Source organism: Muntiacus reevesi, chromosome 5 (assembly GCF_963930625.1).
Source record: "Muntiacus reevesi chromosome 5, mMunRee1.1, whole genome shotgun sequence".
NCBI classification, from domain to species: Eukaryota; Metazoa; Chordata; class Mammalia; order Artiodactyla; family Cervidae; genus Muntiacus; species Muntiacus reevesi.
The window spans coordinates 119,870,216-119,887,666 of record NC_089253.1 but is presented as its reverse complement, the minus strand read 5'-3'; the positions used below and the strand labels follow the sequence as shown (position 1 = coordinate 119,887,666).

The 17,451-nt window shown below is 56.2% G+C and overlaps 1 protein-coding gene across 3 annotated transcripts in view; it reads right to left on the bottom strand.

Moving 5' to 3' along the window:
- Positions 1-17,229, bottom strand: part of PLXNA2 (plexin A2) — a 229,128-nt gene extending 211,899 nt beyond the window's left edge. For all 3 annotated transcript variants that reach the window (XM_065936292.1, XM_065936293.1, XM_065936294.1), the window contains exon 1: positions 16,501-17,229. The gene's annotated coding sequence lies outside the window, so the exon portion shown is untranslated. The remainder of the gene's footprint in view (positions 1-16,500) is intronic.
- Between the last annotated feature and the right edge of the window lie 222 nt (positions 17,230-17,451).

The window sequence follows — 17,451 nt, the reverse complement described above, 5'->3', positions numbered from 1 at the left end:
TTCAAGCAGCTGCCAGCCCGCCACCCCTGCCTGTCCCCCTTCCGTGGGCTCTGCCCTCTTCAACCCCCTCTGGGGGATGGCGCAGCCGGGCCTGGCCGTGACCGCCTCACCCCAGGGGCAGAAAGAATTTCGGTGACTTAGCGGGGCGCTGAGCCTCCAAGCTGCACCCTAGGGGTATGTCTGCCCTCCGCACTATGGGGCCCCTAGAAAGGTTACCCCACTGGTCCCCGGACTCCAGCTGAATTATATCCAAACCACTCCGGTGGTGAGGTTGCTCTGTGGGTAGGCCTTTTGAAATGAAAGGACAGGAAGAGGAATTTTCAGACTCCTTCCCAAGTCTGGCAAAGGATTAAAAGTGGAAATCTAGCTTTGCTAAGTCAAATCCAAATTCATGTTTGAAGACTTCATAACCATGAATAGTAGGACGATAAAAAGTTCCATGTGTTTTCTATGGCAAAAATAATAAAGAGGAGCAGCTATCATTATTATTATTTATTAACCATCTGCTATGTGGCACACAGCTAGATTCTTGGCATATGCAATGGGTAATTTTGTGATTATTCTGCAAGATAGGTATTATTCTCCCCATTTCACGGATAGAAAAAATGTAATCTCAGGAAGGTTGAGTAACTAGCATCATTCTGCTAGGAAATAGAACTTACGGAGATATTTACAAGTCATTTTTCAACCAAACTCTCTTGTCTCTGGTCTGGGAAGACTCGAAAGGATGTTAAATAAGACTTGGCAAGTATTTTAAAGGTCAAGACTTGAGGTTCCCATTTTATCGGGGTAAAGGAGCAGGGCTGAGGGAGGAGTGGCCAGGACTGAGTTATCTGTTACAAGGTGGAGTCCGGAGGTGCTTTGTTGCAAGAGGTTTGCTGGCTGGCAGTCACCTTTCAGAGAAATTCCAAAAGAGCTTTCCGAGGATGCCTGGAAATGTGTCTCCTGCCTTCTCACCCATGCTTGCTGTGCAAGGGAGAGCCAGGAACTCCAAGACAGAAATGGGACAGGAGAGCAGGACACAGGGCAGAAGGAGCCCAACTAAGGGGTTAAATATTAATAAATTACAGTCACTCCACATAATGGCATATCATGCTGCCATTAACTGCCATATTTTCAAAGAATAGTGACACATCTCCAGTTCTCAGCTATGGGGGGAGGGGTGCGGGGGGGGGTAGTTGGAGGAGGCAAAAGAGAGAAGAAAGTAAAAAAACAAAGTCCTAGACATTCATCTCAGCTCAGGCAAGGGACTGGCCCTACACGCCACTTACTTTCTGGGAAGCGGTCCTGCCTTTCTCCTCTTGAAGAAGAATTTTAACAGCCCCCAGGAGACCCTGGGTGAGAGCACTTGCTGTTTCTCTTGCAGACCCTTCTGCTTTCTGCCCCATGGCAGCCATTGAGAGGCTCCAGGGACTCAGGGCACTCCCCATCCCTGCTTCCTTGTCCTGGCATCAGGGAAAGTGGCCATTAGTGCCAGATCAAGGTGCATTTTTTTTAAAAAAAATGCTATTTCTAGAAGCTGGGGTTCCCCAAAGTTCAAAAGAGTGGTCCTCTTCACCAGCAGCCCTGCACGGCCTCCCTGAAAATGTGCATGTAAGACAGTCACCATCCAGGCTTCCCACCCTGACGGACGCCCCCGGCTATGGTGAAGGCCACCGGCACCAAAGATTCAGCCGAAGTTTTCCGGCAAGGTGTGCCTTGTCCTGCTTCATTTCTCGTGCGTCAGAAGACTACCGTTGACTGACTTTGCCAGGCATGTGGCCAAAACATGACATCCACCCTTGGAAACACCCTCCTTGGCTCCCTGCTGTTGCCCAGACAGACCTGGGATTGCTAAGTGCCCAAGTTCAAGTCCTCCCAAACTGGCTCTTCCATTTTTCTCTGGCTCTCCTTCCTACCTTTTCCAGAGTGACTCCACTCCAAACAAACTTGTTCGTTTGCCGAGTCCCCAAAACACCTCTCGCACAGTTTTATCTCTGGAATGTCCATCTCCACTTTCTTCTTGGCCTGTCCAAACTCTGCCAATCCTTCAAAACTTCAGGAAGCCTCTAGCCGCTCACCTGTCTCTCCTCCAAAGTCAGTTAGACATTGCTGTTTCTAGCAAACATTGCATTGTACTGTTGGCCCTCTTTTCCACGTGACTGTGTCCGACCTGCCCATTGAAGTAGAGGTCTTTGACCTCTGCGCAGGGGTAGCAGGAGGCCTTTTACTCAGGACTGCACTCAGTCTGACTTGGGGAGAGCAGGGCAAAGGGGAGGGATATGCGCTTCCCTCACCCGCGAGGCTGCTCTAAGCCATGGTGGAACTAACACACTTGGCTCAAGCATTTGTCGTAATTGGTTACTGAGCAGCAGTGGGGAGTGAGCCGTTCGGGAAGGATCCTGGTTGCTGTTTATCTTGGGCCCACTGGGTGATGAGCAAATGTCATTAGCTGGGTGGGTAAGGCGGGGAGAAGGATGGAGAAGAGTGGGAAGATGCCAGCTCTGCTTTGATGAACGCCCCCTACAGACAGGGCTGGTGCAGGAAAAGCCTTGACAAGAGAGCACCAGAGCCATGAATCATATACTATCATCAATCACATTAAAAAGTATACACTCATAAGTGGCCAGCTGACAGCATAAAGTGATCAGGAGCAGAGGGGGCGGGGTGAGACATCCCCTCGGAAGGTTTCAGAGGAGAACTCTCCTATGAGGAAGTCAAACTCACTGTGACACTTGGCAGCAGACGCGGAGGGAAGGCTATGGGTTTTGGGGGTAGGATGTGCGTGTGTGCTAAGTCACTTCAGTCGTGTCTGACTCTTTGTGACCCCATGGACTGTAGCCCACCAGGCTCCTCTGTCCATAGGATTCTCCAGGCAAGAATACTGGAGTGGGTTGCCATGTCCTCCTCCAGGGGATCTTCCCAAACCAGGGATCAAACTTCAGCTCCTGCAGCTCCTGCATTAGCAAGCAGATGGTTTATGGTTGAGCCACCCGGGAAGCCCTTTGGAAGTAGGCCTGGGTGCAACTTGCTCTACTACTTAATAGTTCAGTGACCTTGAACACGTTATTTAACCTTTTGAAGTCTCACTTTCCTCAACTGTAAAAGGACACCTCACAGGGTTGTGGTGGGAATCAATGAGAAAAATAGACGAGAAGGTGTTTTGCAAACGCTACAGTTTTGAATAAACACCAATTACTCTTGTTTCTGTTTTTGGAGAAACACTGTGCAAGGGCATCATCTCCTTGGCAACAATGGCTGCCCTGGGTGGTGGTGACGACAAGTAAGCCTTGGCCTCACTCAGCGGATGGGGTGGTTCTTGTGCGCGGAGCTTGGGGACCCAGGCCTCTGGGGAGGACCTGGGTGCTGCTGTTCCCTAGTAGCCATCACTCCAGTCCCTTGGGCCCCACGCTGCCCTGGGCCTCACCCCCTCCTCTCGGGGCTCTGAGAGGGATTTAAGGGCCCCTTTTGGGCTCTGGGTGATTCACCCAGGTGCCCCTGGCAGGAAAGAGGAAGGAAAGGGGGAGAGAGGACAGGTGGTCTATAGGAGGAGAGAGAGATGATGAGAGCTGCTTGCCCAGCTGAGCTCCACATTTTGGGGGGGCTCTTCCCATGCTGGGGTCTGGTCAGCACAATGGATGGAACTCCCCTCCAGTATCTTCTCCGCCTCTCCTTCTTTCCCGGGCTTTTCTGAACCAACAGCCTGCCTTTGAATAAAAAGCTGTAACTCCTTTTTATGAGGAAGCTTCTTAAGCAGGCTGTGTCCCCACCCTGTCCCTCCCCACCTTCAGCTTCTATTATTTTTCTCTCTTTGTCTGAGGCTCTGAGCTCTTGGCAGAGAAGATCCCGAGCTGTCAAGCAGTTTCTCTTAAGTAACAGGCGCACTCAGGCTCACTCGGAGCAGGGGAACCGCGGCGGCGCTGGATAAAGGAGACGCGTGAACACGGCGGGGCCAGGGGCACTCTGGGCAGAGATGTGCCCACTTACGGGGCTTGTCTGTGCCAGAGCGCATTCGGCCTGGAGGACCCTGAGCACCTGGGTGAGCGGGGAGGGGAGAAGAGGTTTTTGAGGCCCTACTGCGGTGAGCGAAAGTGAAGGGCACAGTTATTGGGGAAGCCGGACAAGGCTGGGGAGAAGAATGTGCCGGAGGGGAGAGAAGGAAACCCAGGCGGGGCAGCGAGGGGCCACCTGGGCCGGAGATGAGAGGGCTTCTCCAGGGAGGATCTGGCCCCCTGATGATGAATGGGGTGTGAGAGAGGAGCCTGGAAAAGGGTAAACAGCCAGGAGGGAAGCGAGAAGGGAGGGAGGCGAGAGGAGAAAGAATGTTGAGGTCAAAGAGCAAAGAAAATGCTCCTGGAGTGATTAATTCAAGATATAGCAGGCGGCCCTGCAGGTCAGGAGCACACGTGCTCAGGACATGCTAGGCCCCGCCTCCCTGCCTGTGCCCCCGCCTCCCCTTGGCCCCGCCTCCCCGCCCGAGGCCCCGCCTCCCTGTCCGTGGCCCCGGCCAGGTGCCCCCAAGTCTGCTTTCCCCAGACCCACTCCCATACCATATGGCAAACCTTCCTTTCCATTTGTCCTGAGTCTTCAAGGGACCCCACTGTAGTATAAACTAGCATTTGTGCAGCGATCTTATAGTTAACTATAATAAGAATTTCACCTACACTGAGTGCCAAAGAATTGATGCTTCCGAATTCTGGTGCTGGAGAAGGCTCTTGAGAGTCCCTTGGACTGCAAGGAGATCAAACCAGTCAATCCTAAAGGAAACCAACCCTAAACTTTCATTGGAAGGACTGATGCTGAAGCTGAAGCTCCAACACTTTGGCTGATGGGAAGATTGGAAAAGACCCTGATGCTGGGAAAGTTTGAAGGTGGGAGGAGGGGGTGACAGAGGACAGGGTGGTTAGATGGCACCACCGGCTCAATGGACGTGAGTCTGAGCAAGCTCCAGGGGATAGTGAAGGACAGGGAATCATGGGGTTGCAAAAAGCTGGACACGACTGAGTGAACAACAACATCCCGTTAACGCACCGCTCATGCAAGCCCGTGAAGGAGAGCGGAGCGTCAGCATAACCACTTCACAGACGTAGGCAGACTTTAGGTGAAATATTTTGGAGAAAGCACTGATTTGGAAGTAGGCCTGAGTTACATCTGTCTCTCTGCTGCTCTGCGGCCGGCAGTGAGGTGCCACCAAGTGACACCAGCAAGGAGAGACCCCCGACCCTGGAGGTCAGTCTCCCTGCGGCGGGCAGGCTCTGGCCACACCCAGCTCACAGTCACCACTCTTCGGGAATGGGGGTGCAGTGTGAGGAGCTCAAGTCAGACTTGCATTCTTGGGGACACCCTGTGAGACAGGAAGAGGCTTCCTAGGAGCCCTCCACCCAATGCCACTTGTTCGGCCCCGGGGAGGGGCCGAGGGCTGGAGATGGCTCAAGGGCTAGCGCAGGTGCTGGCAGGTGAAAAGAATCCAGAAACGGCTTTGCAGGCAGAGAGGCTGGGCTGCCGAAGTCCCCTCCCCACCCGACCTGCTCTTATCTGCGGGGGAGAAAGCCGATACTTGCCATCTCCCCTTCTAAGACCCTGGCTTCCGCGGCCCCAGCAGCTGGCCCGAGATCGCAGGCAGCCCCTACCTGCCTCTGACTGCCCTGTCTTCTCCAGCTCTCTTCCCTGGCTCCGTGTGCTCCGAGTCCCAGCCCTGGCAGATCACTGATTAATTCAGGGCTGTTTAATAACCCTTCTATTTCGATGAAACAAGCTGTCTCATTTTCTTTATTTTTAACACCGACTTTTCGTTTCTTTGCTAAGCATCTTACTGTCATTTAAATTTCTCTGTCTCCAACCAAGCTGATAATAGACTGGAGTGAGCAGCTGCTTCCGTCCTGTTTATGACAGTGATTAGAAGTTAGAGCTGTGCAGGCAGAGAGCTGACCATGCAGGCGGCTCTGCCCCTGCTTGTAGACAGAGGGCTCACTCGGACACGATTAGCATGATTCTGGCTCCAGGAGAGGCCAGGGCTTATCCCTGTCCTCCAGCCTTCCTGGCACCCCGCCCCGAGGGGAGTCGTTGGGGGAGCGGAGGTGTGAGAACCATCTCTGTTTACAGTGGAATTTAGGCCAGCAGCTGTGGGTCATTCTCACAAACCTGACAGCCTCACTTCTCAAAGGAGACTTCTCCTGTGTTGAATTCCCCGAGAGGCAAACAGAAAGACCCCCATCTGAGAGCACTGGGGTGTGGGTGAGGACTTCGGCCGTCACCTCTTCCACCTTCCTGCTCCACAGGAGACCTGGTCATCACCTTCCAACCTCTGCTTGAATCCCCCACGTGATGCAGAGTTTCTTCCCTCCCTGGATCGCATGACTGGCTTGCATGACTGATTTCTCTCTCCTGTGTCCCAACACTTAATTTGTACGACCATTATTTGCACATGTTCCCCTTTTTCCCTTGCCACACCGGGAGCTCCTCAAGAGCCAGGATAGCGCCTTGCCTCCCTCGCATGATACCCCCCACATAGCAGGCATTCGATAAACATTTGTACAAAGTAAATTACGTTGTGCCAACTTCAGCCTCCTTGCAAATAATGCAAAAAAAAAAAAAATCCAAACCCAAAAAACTTTCTTCTGCCTGGGCAGGCTCCTGGGAAAGTGGCCTGTCTGTCTCTACCTGGACAGGTGTTCTCTGCTTCCTGTCCTCAAGCCAGAGGCCACTGCTTCCTCAGAAGACCGGGCCATGCTTCTCCCTCCAGGCCCCGAGTGACCACACGGCTGGTGGCAACCTTGGCCCAGGAGGCTGGGGGCTCGTGGCAGGAGTCAGTCAGGTGGCCTGAGCCAGGTCCACCGAATCCCAGCCCTGCCTCCTGTGGCCTTTGGGTCCCCCACGGCCGCCTGAGAAAGCTCGCAGGTGCGAGCTGGGCAAAGCCCGGCCGGCTCCCGCCTCCCGCCTCCCGCCTCCCGTTCCGGCAGTCTCCCAGCCAGCTCTGTCTGCAGACAGCTGCTCGGGTCATTGTCTCAGCCTCTCCAAGCTGTGAATGCCGAGTCTATAGAGACCACCACGCAAACAGAGCCCACACTGCCTCTGGGGAGGGAGGGGAGAGCTGGGCTTTGCCAGGGCCATTGACTCTGCAAATAGCAAGGCCTGCTGTGGATGGGGGAAAGCTTGTTGGAGTCTTTAACGGGGGGAGCGGTTTCTGCACACTCTGCCCTGTGCCACGGAGAAGCACGGGGTGCCCGAGGGCCGGCGGGCTGGCAGGGCAGGGGGGAGGTCTGTCCTCAGGGACACCTGCTCAAACCCAAGAAAGAGAGACAGGGACGTGGCAAGGCATGAGAGGCTGGAAAGACAAGTTCCCACACAGGCGGGCGGAGACGGTGTGCTGGGCCTGGCTGGGGCAATCAGAGCCCCTCACGCTCTCCACAGCTCGACTGGCCGCTCCCACTGGTCCAGGCTGGACTCAGCTTCTGCATCTATTGTGTGGACCCGGGGAAGAGTTGCTGTCGAATACTCAGAGACATTTCTCAAGTGTTGTATGTAAAACACCTATTCTCTTGCAAAGCAAGTGGTTTTCTTCATAACATTCTGGAAAAGAGACCCAAGGCACCTTGTCACCCTCGCTTTCCACCTCTGGCTCTTGGGCAGTGCTGTGGAAGGCACGGGGCTCCCTCCGCCTGCATCCACCCTCCCGTGCTCCGTGCTTCCAACCAGGGGCCAGGTTCTGTGCTGAAGCGGGGAGGGCTGGGTGGGGGGGAGCTTCTTGGGCTGGTAGAAGACAGCTTCTCCCCCAACATCCTGCTACATTCTGCCCAGGGATCTAGATCCTGAGCCCCAGGATCTAGCTTGGCCCTGGGCCCCAGTGTCTGCTGGTGCTTTTCATGCTGTGTCCATCCCATTCATACCCATGCTTCTAGGAGCTCTCTCTGCAGACAAATGCAAGCTGATTGCAGGCAGGCAGCAGGAGCCCCAAAGCTCTGCCCCTTGCCCTTCATTGGAGGCTGACTCCCAGAAAAATGCGAACGTCAGTTCTGCGACAGTATCCTAAATCTCCACTCTTAGATGTGAAGACATCAAAGCCCAAAGGTAGCAAATTCGGAATTCAAACTCCATCCCCACGGCTTAACCCTAACCCAGAGCCACACATATGACCTGGGTGCCAGGATCACCGTGGGTTTTGCTCTCAGCCTCTAGTCTCCACTGAGCCTTAAGTCCTTCATGTATTTCTATATATAAAAACCTTTAGCACACAGATTTTCTTTAAATAAAATCTTATTTTTATCAGAAAATTCCAAACAAATTTCAGAGAGAGAGGGGGGGAGGGGAAAAAATCTCTAGCTTGGCTGTATTCCTGTTGTAACTTTTAGAATTATTTTGCACGTTGCGACAATTGTTGTTTTTCCAAATCCCTTAATATTATCTTCCCATGCCCAGCTCCAGAAACAAAGGCAAGTGAGGGCACTTGGAGAGTCAGGGAAACAATTCCTCCCCACTATACAGATGAGGAAACGGAGGTGCTGTGTGAGGGGCAGAAGGCCATTCTCCCAGAGTGTCCTGGGGTTTCCTCGAATCTCCCTCTTTGACCTGAGAGCAAACGGAGGATGAGCATCAGTCAACAGGTGAGAAAGCTTTCTGGAAGATGGAAGAGCTACAAGTGTGAAAGAAGGCCCTTTGTTCTCATGCATTAGGACCCTAACCTCACACTGGTCTCTTCCTGACCATCTGTTCCTACCCCTCTTAGCTGCTCTCAGGATCTTGAAGACGGGTGCCAGGTGTGACTTCCCAGTTTCACAAGTGGTTCAGATGGTTTTCTTGAAGCCTCTTACAGCTAGGTTCTTGGGCCCAGAACCTGCAGGGCTTCACACCCTGGGGGTCACTCAGAATGGGGCGTTAGACTTGAATTCTGTTAATTTCCGGATAAACCTCAGGGGGTGTTTGCCTGGTCGAAACCCTAGTGGTTGTGGGTTTTAATTTCACAGAGAGTCAAGGGGCCTACCAGGATGGTCTGGGTGGCTGGGGGGAGAGCAGGGGGCCAGTCATTCCAGGGGCTTGTGAAACCCTGACTGCCTCTCTTCTGGAAAAATCACCAGCCTCCAGCGTGAAACAGGGGCTCAGAGCCCGCAGGGCTGGCTGACCCGGGCTCCCAGGGCTGGGCGCAGCGGTGGAGCCTGGTCCTCCCACCCGGCTTTGGCCAAGGGCTTCCACTGAGAACCCCAAGTTCAGAAAACAGCCTCTTCTCCCGCAGGTATCTTTGTAGCTCAGGGAAAAAAAAAAAAGGGAAACTGCAGTGGGGAGGTGGGGGGCGGTCAGGGGAGGTGGGAGGTCAGAGGCCAGCGTAATATTTACCCAGCCCAGCTGAGGCCTTTCGCTTTCATGGAGCAGGAAACCGCTTCAAAGAGGCACCGGCCCCTGGTGTCACTTCTGTCTGCCCGCCGGCCCTCCTGCCTCCACGGGGCAGCCCGGGCTTTCTCACCCAGCCCTTCCTACCCTCCTGAACCTTCCACCCTCGGCCCCTTCAAGGCAGGAGCCCTCTGCCCTGCCTCCTGCCCAGAAAGGTGCCGTGACTTGCCCATGGTTGGGCAGCGATGACCACACCTGAGCGCCCAGGCTTGGACCTTGGACCTTGGACCTCTCGTCTTTCCTCTGAGTCAGTCATCTGTCACTTGGGGATGCGGGGCAGACACTGGGGTTACAATTCCTCACCCGAAGCCTCGATTCCATCCACAGCCAGAACACCAAGTGGAAACCGGGGCCAAGTAAGGTCCTGGAGACTCTGGTTTAGTGGTTCTTTACATTGGGAGGGGGGCGGGGCTTGCAGATTCCTTCTCTTCAGAAATACATGCACTCACATGCACACACATACACGTATTTCTCAAAAGCATAGAATTTTAAAGGTTTCAAAGGCCTCTTGAAGTCCAAGCATGTGCCCTGGTTCTGTCTCCCCCCAGTGCCGGGCCTCTGCGCACCCCAAATCTGATCTGAACACGTCAAGGTACAAGCAGAACACTACCCTCCATTATGGGATTAGAGAAAGTTTTCAAGTTGAAGTGAGATCTGCCTGCTTGTAACCTCCCTCCCTTAATCGTCCCGGCCTTCTCTGTGGACAGAACCTGTAAAGGAGTGTCCTTCTCCAGGAGGCAGACAGAAGCGGAGATGGCTCTTGGAGAGGGCTTTCCTGCTCAGGCAAGATGAGGGGGGGGATATCCGAATATATTTTCTCTGGGTTCCCTTTAATGGGTTCCTTCAGATGAAAGTATGTGCGCTAACAGCAGGATTCTGGACACTTCAACGTGAATGCAGATGAGTAACAACATTTCCTGATGAAGCACAGTGGAGTCCAAGCTGCCAGCTCCAGGAGACCGGAAAGGGATGCAATTTACATAGAATACACGGGGCAAAACCCTTGGGAGGGTGCTACCCGGAGATCTTGCTCTCGGATGTTGACTAACAGAAAACAACTACAGTGGTGTCAGTTTAAAATCCATGCAGGGGCATGAGGGGAAAAAAAAAAGGCTGGGGTAGCTCTGAGAGGCTGAGGAATGGGAGAGGGTGCGACAGTTCCTCGTGACGGGGAACTCTGAGGTTTTCCAGCATAGGAGTCTCCCTCCCAGAAAACCTGCGCCTTCCACTGAAAAGAGCGAAAGGGAAGCTTCTGTACCTCCACGCACTCTGACCACCCCCAGCACACTGTTGACTCCGTTCTTCCTTTGCTTTTATATTGAAATTCTGGGAGGGGATGTTCATTTTCCCTGCCCCCCCCCTTTCCAGGAGGCTGTAAGCATCTTGAAGGTAGGATCAGTTATATTTTCGTCTGGGTGCTGAGTGTTACACATTCCTGGCACTGACTCAACGACCAACTTCTACTTGATTAAACCTAAGTGGGTTCTGATTCCAGGTTTCATTGTCTTTCTGTCTTGGTTCAGCACAAGGGCAACGATTCTCACATGAAGATTACACTTGGAGTTTGTTGAGCTGTTCTACACCTCTTTCTGCTATCTCTCCCTATCCCTCCATAGGCAAACAAGAAACCAAGGTGGGAAGGCAGGCTTGTAAATGCAAAAAATAAAAAAAGTTTAACTCCCCAGACAGTGTGGAGAGGTGAAGGTGCCTTAGTCAGGGCCTCCGCCCCCTCTCTCAAAGCTGCAGAGAGAACACATGTTTTTTTGGGGGGCAGGCAGAGCAGAGGGGATAATCCACTGGCCCTGGGAGCTCTCCCCCACTTCCTTCTCCAAGACAAGCTGAACTCTGCAAGGGCGACCCCACTGCCTTTTATCTCTCATACCGAAAGTAATTTTAGCCAAGGGAAAGCAGGATTAGACTTTCATAACATGATACATTTATCTTGTTTTTCTTTTTTCCTTGCTCTCTCCTCCCTCGCCTCCCTCTTTGACCCCAGGTAAACGTGAACCAAAGGGGAGCCAAGATTAAATATCAGATCTGAAGAGATGCTCCTTTCCGGCCCGCTGCCGTCCCCAAACTTTTAAAATCTCCCCCCACCCCTGTCAGACGGTTACTGTCTGCTCAGATGAGAAAAGCCTCTGGACCCTGTTCTCTCCATATTGTCCTCTGCTGAAATGAAAGGGGGAATTATAATTCAGAGAAAGGCTCCCACAGAGAGTATGAAGACAAAGATGAAATCAGTGATACAATGCTGACATGCGTTCAGTTCCTGAAAGGTCTCTTTGAAAAGGTCTCCTCGGGAGCAGCCTCGCCACCACCTGAGACTGTTTAGGGGGCTGGGAGAAGAGGAAGGCCCGTGAAGGCACCTTGGGGTCCGGCCAAAAACTTGTATCGCTGATAAAGAGAGGCTAGAGCCTCTCCGTGGCGGGGAGGCTGGCAGCCAGGACTGCTTGAGGACGCCTGCCCGCCCCCGGCCCCCAGACACATCCTTCCAGCCGGGCAGGCCCCTCCCGGAGCGGCTTCCCCACCCTGGGCCCCCTCTTAATGCCGCAGGCGCCCCGGCCTGCCCCCTGCGACCAGCCGGGGCCCAGACGTCGCCCCGGCAACGGGACCCCACCCGTGTGGTCTCAGAGCAGTGACAGCTGGGAGTTTCTAATATATCTTAACTATATTTTTCCTACTTTTAAAACAAAACAAACAAATCAGAAAACAAACAAAAAAACCTCTACAAAAGCCACTGTTTAGGGCCCAGCCTGGTTTTCAAGCGCCCCCTCTAGTGGAGAGAGCCTGCAGCTTCGGTCTCCCAGTTCAGCCCCCTTAGGGCCCCGGAGGACCCGAGGGCCGCTCTGCCCGCGTCCTTCCCACCGGCCGTCCCGAGTTTGCGCTCAGCCCCTCCCGCCCCCCTTTCACTGCCAGGCTGTCTGTCTTCATCTCTGTCCTCTGTCACCCCGCCTCTCTCAGCCTGTCTGCGACTGCTCCTAAGCCTTGAGTTGGGTCTCACCACGTGCGCCTCGCACGCCTGTATCTTGGTCTGCATCTCTGGTCTATCTGCTGGGTTCTCTACTCTCCCGGACCCAAAGTTCAGGGCTCCAGGTCCGAGGAGAGAGAAATGCTTTGACCAAGCCTTGGAGCAAATGGCCTGTCTCCGAGGGCCAAGGCAGGGACTCCTCACCCAACTCAGGCGTTCCCGGAGGCGAGGGAACCCCAGCCTCACCCCCGCTCCCTAGCAAACCCGGCACCCCCACGGGGCTGATGTGCAGGTCTGAAGCAGTCTGTGGCCTGAGCTGGGAGCCCCGGTTCTGGAGGCCTGTGTGAACCCAGCGTGCCCGCTCCGTCCACCCTCCCCACCATCCCGCCAGCAGCCCCGTGGGGCGGCCTGCTGCCAGGCCAACAGCTGGCAGAGCCCCAGGGAGGGGCGGCTGGCAGGGGCTGGGGGAGGATGCTGGTGCCAGCGGAGGGGGGCAGAGAAAAGGGTCAGTGGGGGCCCGGGCTGAGCTGGGGGCCGAGGGGAGACAGGGCAGTGAGAGGGGGGGCATGGGCAACACCCCCAGCCAGCAGGGGACAGGACCAGGCCCCGGGCAGGGGCCAACGCTTGACCCACGGTGGGAGCAGGGGCCCCTTGCCGCTCCACTCGGGCCTTTGCTTCCCTCTCCCCCCCTCCCCCTCCCTGTCCATTTACTTTCCCAGTAGGGGACCCGGCTCCCCAACAAAGAACTTTCTGGCCTCTATTTCTGCCCTTGAATCCCAGATAGAAGAGTAGAGGCTCCCTCTGTCCCAAAGGCCAGGAAACGGGGCCCTGGAGAGGCTGAGGGTTACACCCAGGGAGAAAGGGGGTGTCCAGCTCTTACCTTCATCCCTCCTGGCCCTTGGGACCAGCTGTTTTACCCCCTCACCCCCCCCCCATCCCCAGGAAGAACCGCCTTTCTCTGTCTCCACAGGGCTCACCTTTAGAAACAGACAAGAAGGGAACACCCCCCACCACCCCTCATTTACTCTAATCAGGCATGAAATCTTTGTAACTAAGTGGAAAAAAAAAAACTGTTTCCCATAAGGGAATCAGTTCCATTCATTATTGTTGGAGCCCAGCATCTGCGAAGGGGAGAAAGATGCTCTTGGAATGAACTGATAACAGACTGGCCCTGGGCGAGGGCGGCAGTGCTGGGGGTGGCTGTGTCCACGAGCTCTGAAACTATAGCACCTAAAGCCCGCTTCTGCCAGTTTCCCTGTTCACCATCCTGACTTATTTGTGGTTCACAGACTCCAGTAACACGATGCTCCGGTCTCTTTATGATCAGAACGGGGGTGGGCTGGAGGCTTGGCTTGGGGCGTCTCTCTTCCCCTCGGCTGTGATGGACACAGATGATACTGCACCCCCCCCCAACCCGGTCTGCGTGTGTGGAGACAGCTGTGTGGCAATGCAGGGAGACAGCTGGGGCGGGGGGTGGGTGGGGGATATTGCTCCTGGAGACAGAAATCGCCTCCCCCTGCACCAAACCCCGGAGCCTGGAGAGGCGGCCATAGCAGAGGAGGCAGGACAGAGACTAGAAAACCCCCAACAGTGACAACTCCAGCACCGTAAATATTTCATGGCACCTGAACTGGCGAATTGAGGCTGCCGCCAGCTGCTGCCTTGTATATTTAACTGTGTCATTGGCCTCCCCTCCTGCTCGTGTGTTTCCTTGTAACGTGCCCATGAAATAAAGATGAACAGAATCGCCAGAAGGATCTGGAAGTGGGCAAGGAGCCTGGTAGAGAAGTAGCTGTTCTTCAAGGGGCGTCTCTGGAACCTCATGTTAAGCCCAGAGTCCACTACAACAGCTGGAGAACTTTTGCATCCGACACGCCTGCAGCTCTGATGGTCTAGAGGCTGGAGGGGGTGAATGTCCCCTGGTGCTGTGGGGACAGGGGTGGGTCTTCAGGGCAGCTCTGAAGGCAGGGCCACCAACCCTGTAATCCCATCAGTTTCTTTGGGGGTGATGGGACACCACCATTTACTCTTCATTTAGACTAGGGCTGCAAGACCAACCAGTCCCTCTGCCCGGCACCAGGCTATGAGTGACCCTGGTCCTTACATCTTGTCAAAGAGAAGGGTCAGGTGGAATCCCCTTGCCAGACTCGCAGTCCTGGGCGGAAGGGCCCTTGCCGCTCTCCATCTCTTCCCACCTTGACGCTCCTCAGCCGCGTCTCCATTGCCCAGCACTCTACATGTCATTTCTATTTAACCGCTCTGCAAGCCAATCTGCCCCATCCTAATACGATTTGCTGAGGACAGCGGGGGAGCAGAGAGGGCAGCCCACCCTGCCCTGCCATTTTCAGCGGTCCCCAAAGAGGGTTGGCTGGAGGGCTGAGCGGAGCCGCTCTTGCAGGTGATGCTGGCAGCCGGCGAGGACAGGTTCTGGGAGGAGGAAAGGTGGGTGGAAGCAGAGACACCAGGTGGAAGAAGGGGAAAGCAAAACCTCACCAGGGCATCTTGGCAGATGGCTCTCAGTTTCCCTACCTTTCCTCTGGATCCCCTCCCCCCAGGCCAAGGAGGGGAGAGCCTAGGTAATTACTTCAAAAGGTACTAGATGGGGTGAAGAGAAAGTTAATGAATTCTTCTCTTCTTGCCAAGAGGTCACAGGAGAGACAGCTGCTAGCAACTCCTGGAGTGCTCTGGGGTGACTGCACAAAAGTTGTGCATTTCAACTGGGAATAGATGCATTCTTCCAGCCAGAGCTATCTCTTCCCTGGGCTCTGTCACTCTGGGGAAGGCCCCAGAAGCCTGCCCAGAGGGAAGAGTGAAGTTTCAAGGTCTGGGGAAGAAGCCCAGCAAGACAGGAGCCTGCTATTGTGTGGGGTGGGGGTGGGGGCTGAGTTGAACCTGACTCTCAGCTCCCAGAAGGTCCAGCCTGCCCAGCCCAGACACTCATCTTCATCTGCCTCACATGACCCTGCCCACGGAGTGGGTTCCCAGATCTCTGTAGGTTCCTCCAAGCTGCTGGGTCCCCAAGCCACCACCTTGAGCTGGTCCTGTCTCGTGTCCCGTGTCTACCCACTTCTTGGATATGCCACGGTTGCCGTAGGATCTTAGATTCTTACAGAAGACCTGATGATATTTCCACTACCCACTTCATAGGGCTCTCATTTCTAGAAACAGCTGACTCCCTCCAACTCCATCCCTCCCAGATGCGTTGGAGTAGGTAGCTCTTTCCTAGAGCAAGAGTCATGCCAAACAGGTGGACATTCGTCAGGGGCCTGGGATGGCAGTTTTGGGATGACTCTCTCTAACCATCCAGACCATGATGAACGTATGTATAGAGACTACCTGTGGGATGGAGAAACTGGGCTAGAATTTTCCAAGATCCCTACATCACTTGTGGGGTGGGGCAAGAAGAAGCCGAAGGAAGGGAATATCCTAAAGTGACTTATAAGGGGCCTTCAGACCCGAAAGAAGCTCATCCTTCAGCCCCCAACCCTCTCCTGCAGCTCAGACCTGGGGGTGGTGGTTATAGGCGCTTCACCGCCAGGGCGCACAGAAGCGGGCATAGAGCTCTTGACCCATTCCGTGCCTTGGACTCCTTCCCTGAGCCTCCGGAAGCTGAGCCTAGGATTCCTGAATCCCCTGCCCCGAAGAACCACCAGTGGCCTCCAGGGTCTCTGGGCTCCAGAGTGAACGCCGTCCTCCTCCCGCCCCTCCCCGGCCCAGTCGAGCGGCGGCGGCCACCGTGGCCCTGGCTTTCCTGCGGGTGCGGTGCCCGGCTAGGCCCGCTTGGGGCTGCAGCTCTCGGGACAGCCCCGCCACCCCCGCGCTGCCCCGAGCCTCAGCTCGCCGGCAGGTGCGCCGTGGAGGCGCGCGGAGGAGCGCCGCCCGCCAGCAGCCCGGCGGGGAAGCGGGCGCCGGCGGGGAAGCCCGGGCCAGAGGCGGCCGCACCGAGAGATGCCCGCACACGCACCCGCGCTCGCGGGCGCCGCGCTCCGGCCCGGGAAAGTGGCCGGACCGGTGCGGGCACTCTTCGGCTGCAGCCGAGCCCTGGCGCTCGGGGCTGGGACCCCGCGGAGGCGGGGCGCCGGGAAGCCGCCGCGGGGCGAGCGCGCTTCGGGAGGACTGGGCGGCGGGCGGGCGCCGCGGACTCCAAGCTCCCGGCCTCGGGCGCCGCTTACCAGGCTCGGAGATGTCGGTCTGTCCTTCCGTCCCCGGTCCGACCGCTTCGGCCGCCGGCTACCGAGGCCGGCGCGCTGCCTGCTCCTCCGGCTGCCCGCGGCTCGAGATCACGCGGACGACCGCATCCACATGGAGTCCAAATTCATTAAAATCCACGTCAAGCCAGCAGCCACTTATCTGTATTCCTGAAGTGGCCCCTCGGTCTCCGGCCCGCGAGCCCCTCCGTCCTCCGCCGGGCGCGGTGGCCGGCTCGCGGGGAGAACCGGGAGGCGCCGAGGGGGCGTGGGGGGGCGGCGGCGGCGGTGGCGGCTGGCGGTGGTCTCTCCTTGGGAAGCGGCAGAGCCCCGGCTGTCTTCGGATTTTTTCCAGCGCGACTTTCCGGGCTCCTCTGACATCAGCAATCGCGGCGCTTCCTTCCCTTCTCGCTCCCCGGGTTCGTTCACAGTCCTATTTCCTCCGAGAACCTGGCTCTCCGGATCTATTTCGAGGTTGGCTCCGCTCGCTCCGGCGGCCCCCGGGCTCCCCACGGCTCCCGAGCTAGCGCGGGGTCTCGGTCTGGATCGCGGGGTCCCTGTCTGGATCGCGGGGTCCCTGTGTCTGGATCGCCGGGTCCCTGTGTCTGGATCGCCTGCCCTCTCGGCTGAAAAATTCCCAGCAACTGCGTTCCGCCGCGCTCCGCTCCAGTCTGGCGCGGACGGCGCTGCGCCCGGCGGCTCGGCTCCCGCGGCGGCGGCGGGGCCCTGAGCGCCGGCCCCCCTATATTACCAGGCGGCTCATTATCATAGAGGCCGCGCGCCTTAACCCCCTCCCTGCCGGCCGCGCCCGCCCGGACGGGGGCCGCGCCCGCCGCTGGCACCGCCCTCTGCAGCCAGCCCCCTGTCCCCGTCCCCCCGCCCCCGCCCCCACCCCCGGACCTCCTCCTCCGCCAGCTGTCAACAAAGGACAACCGG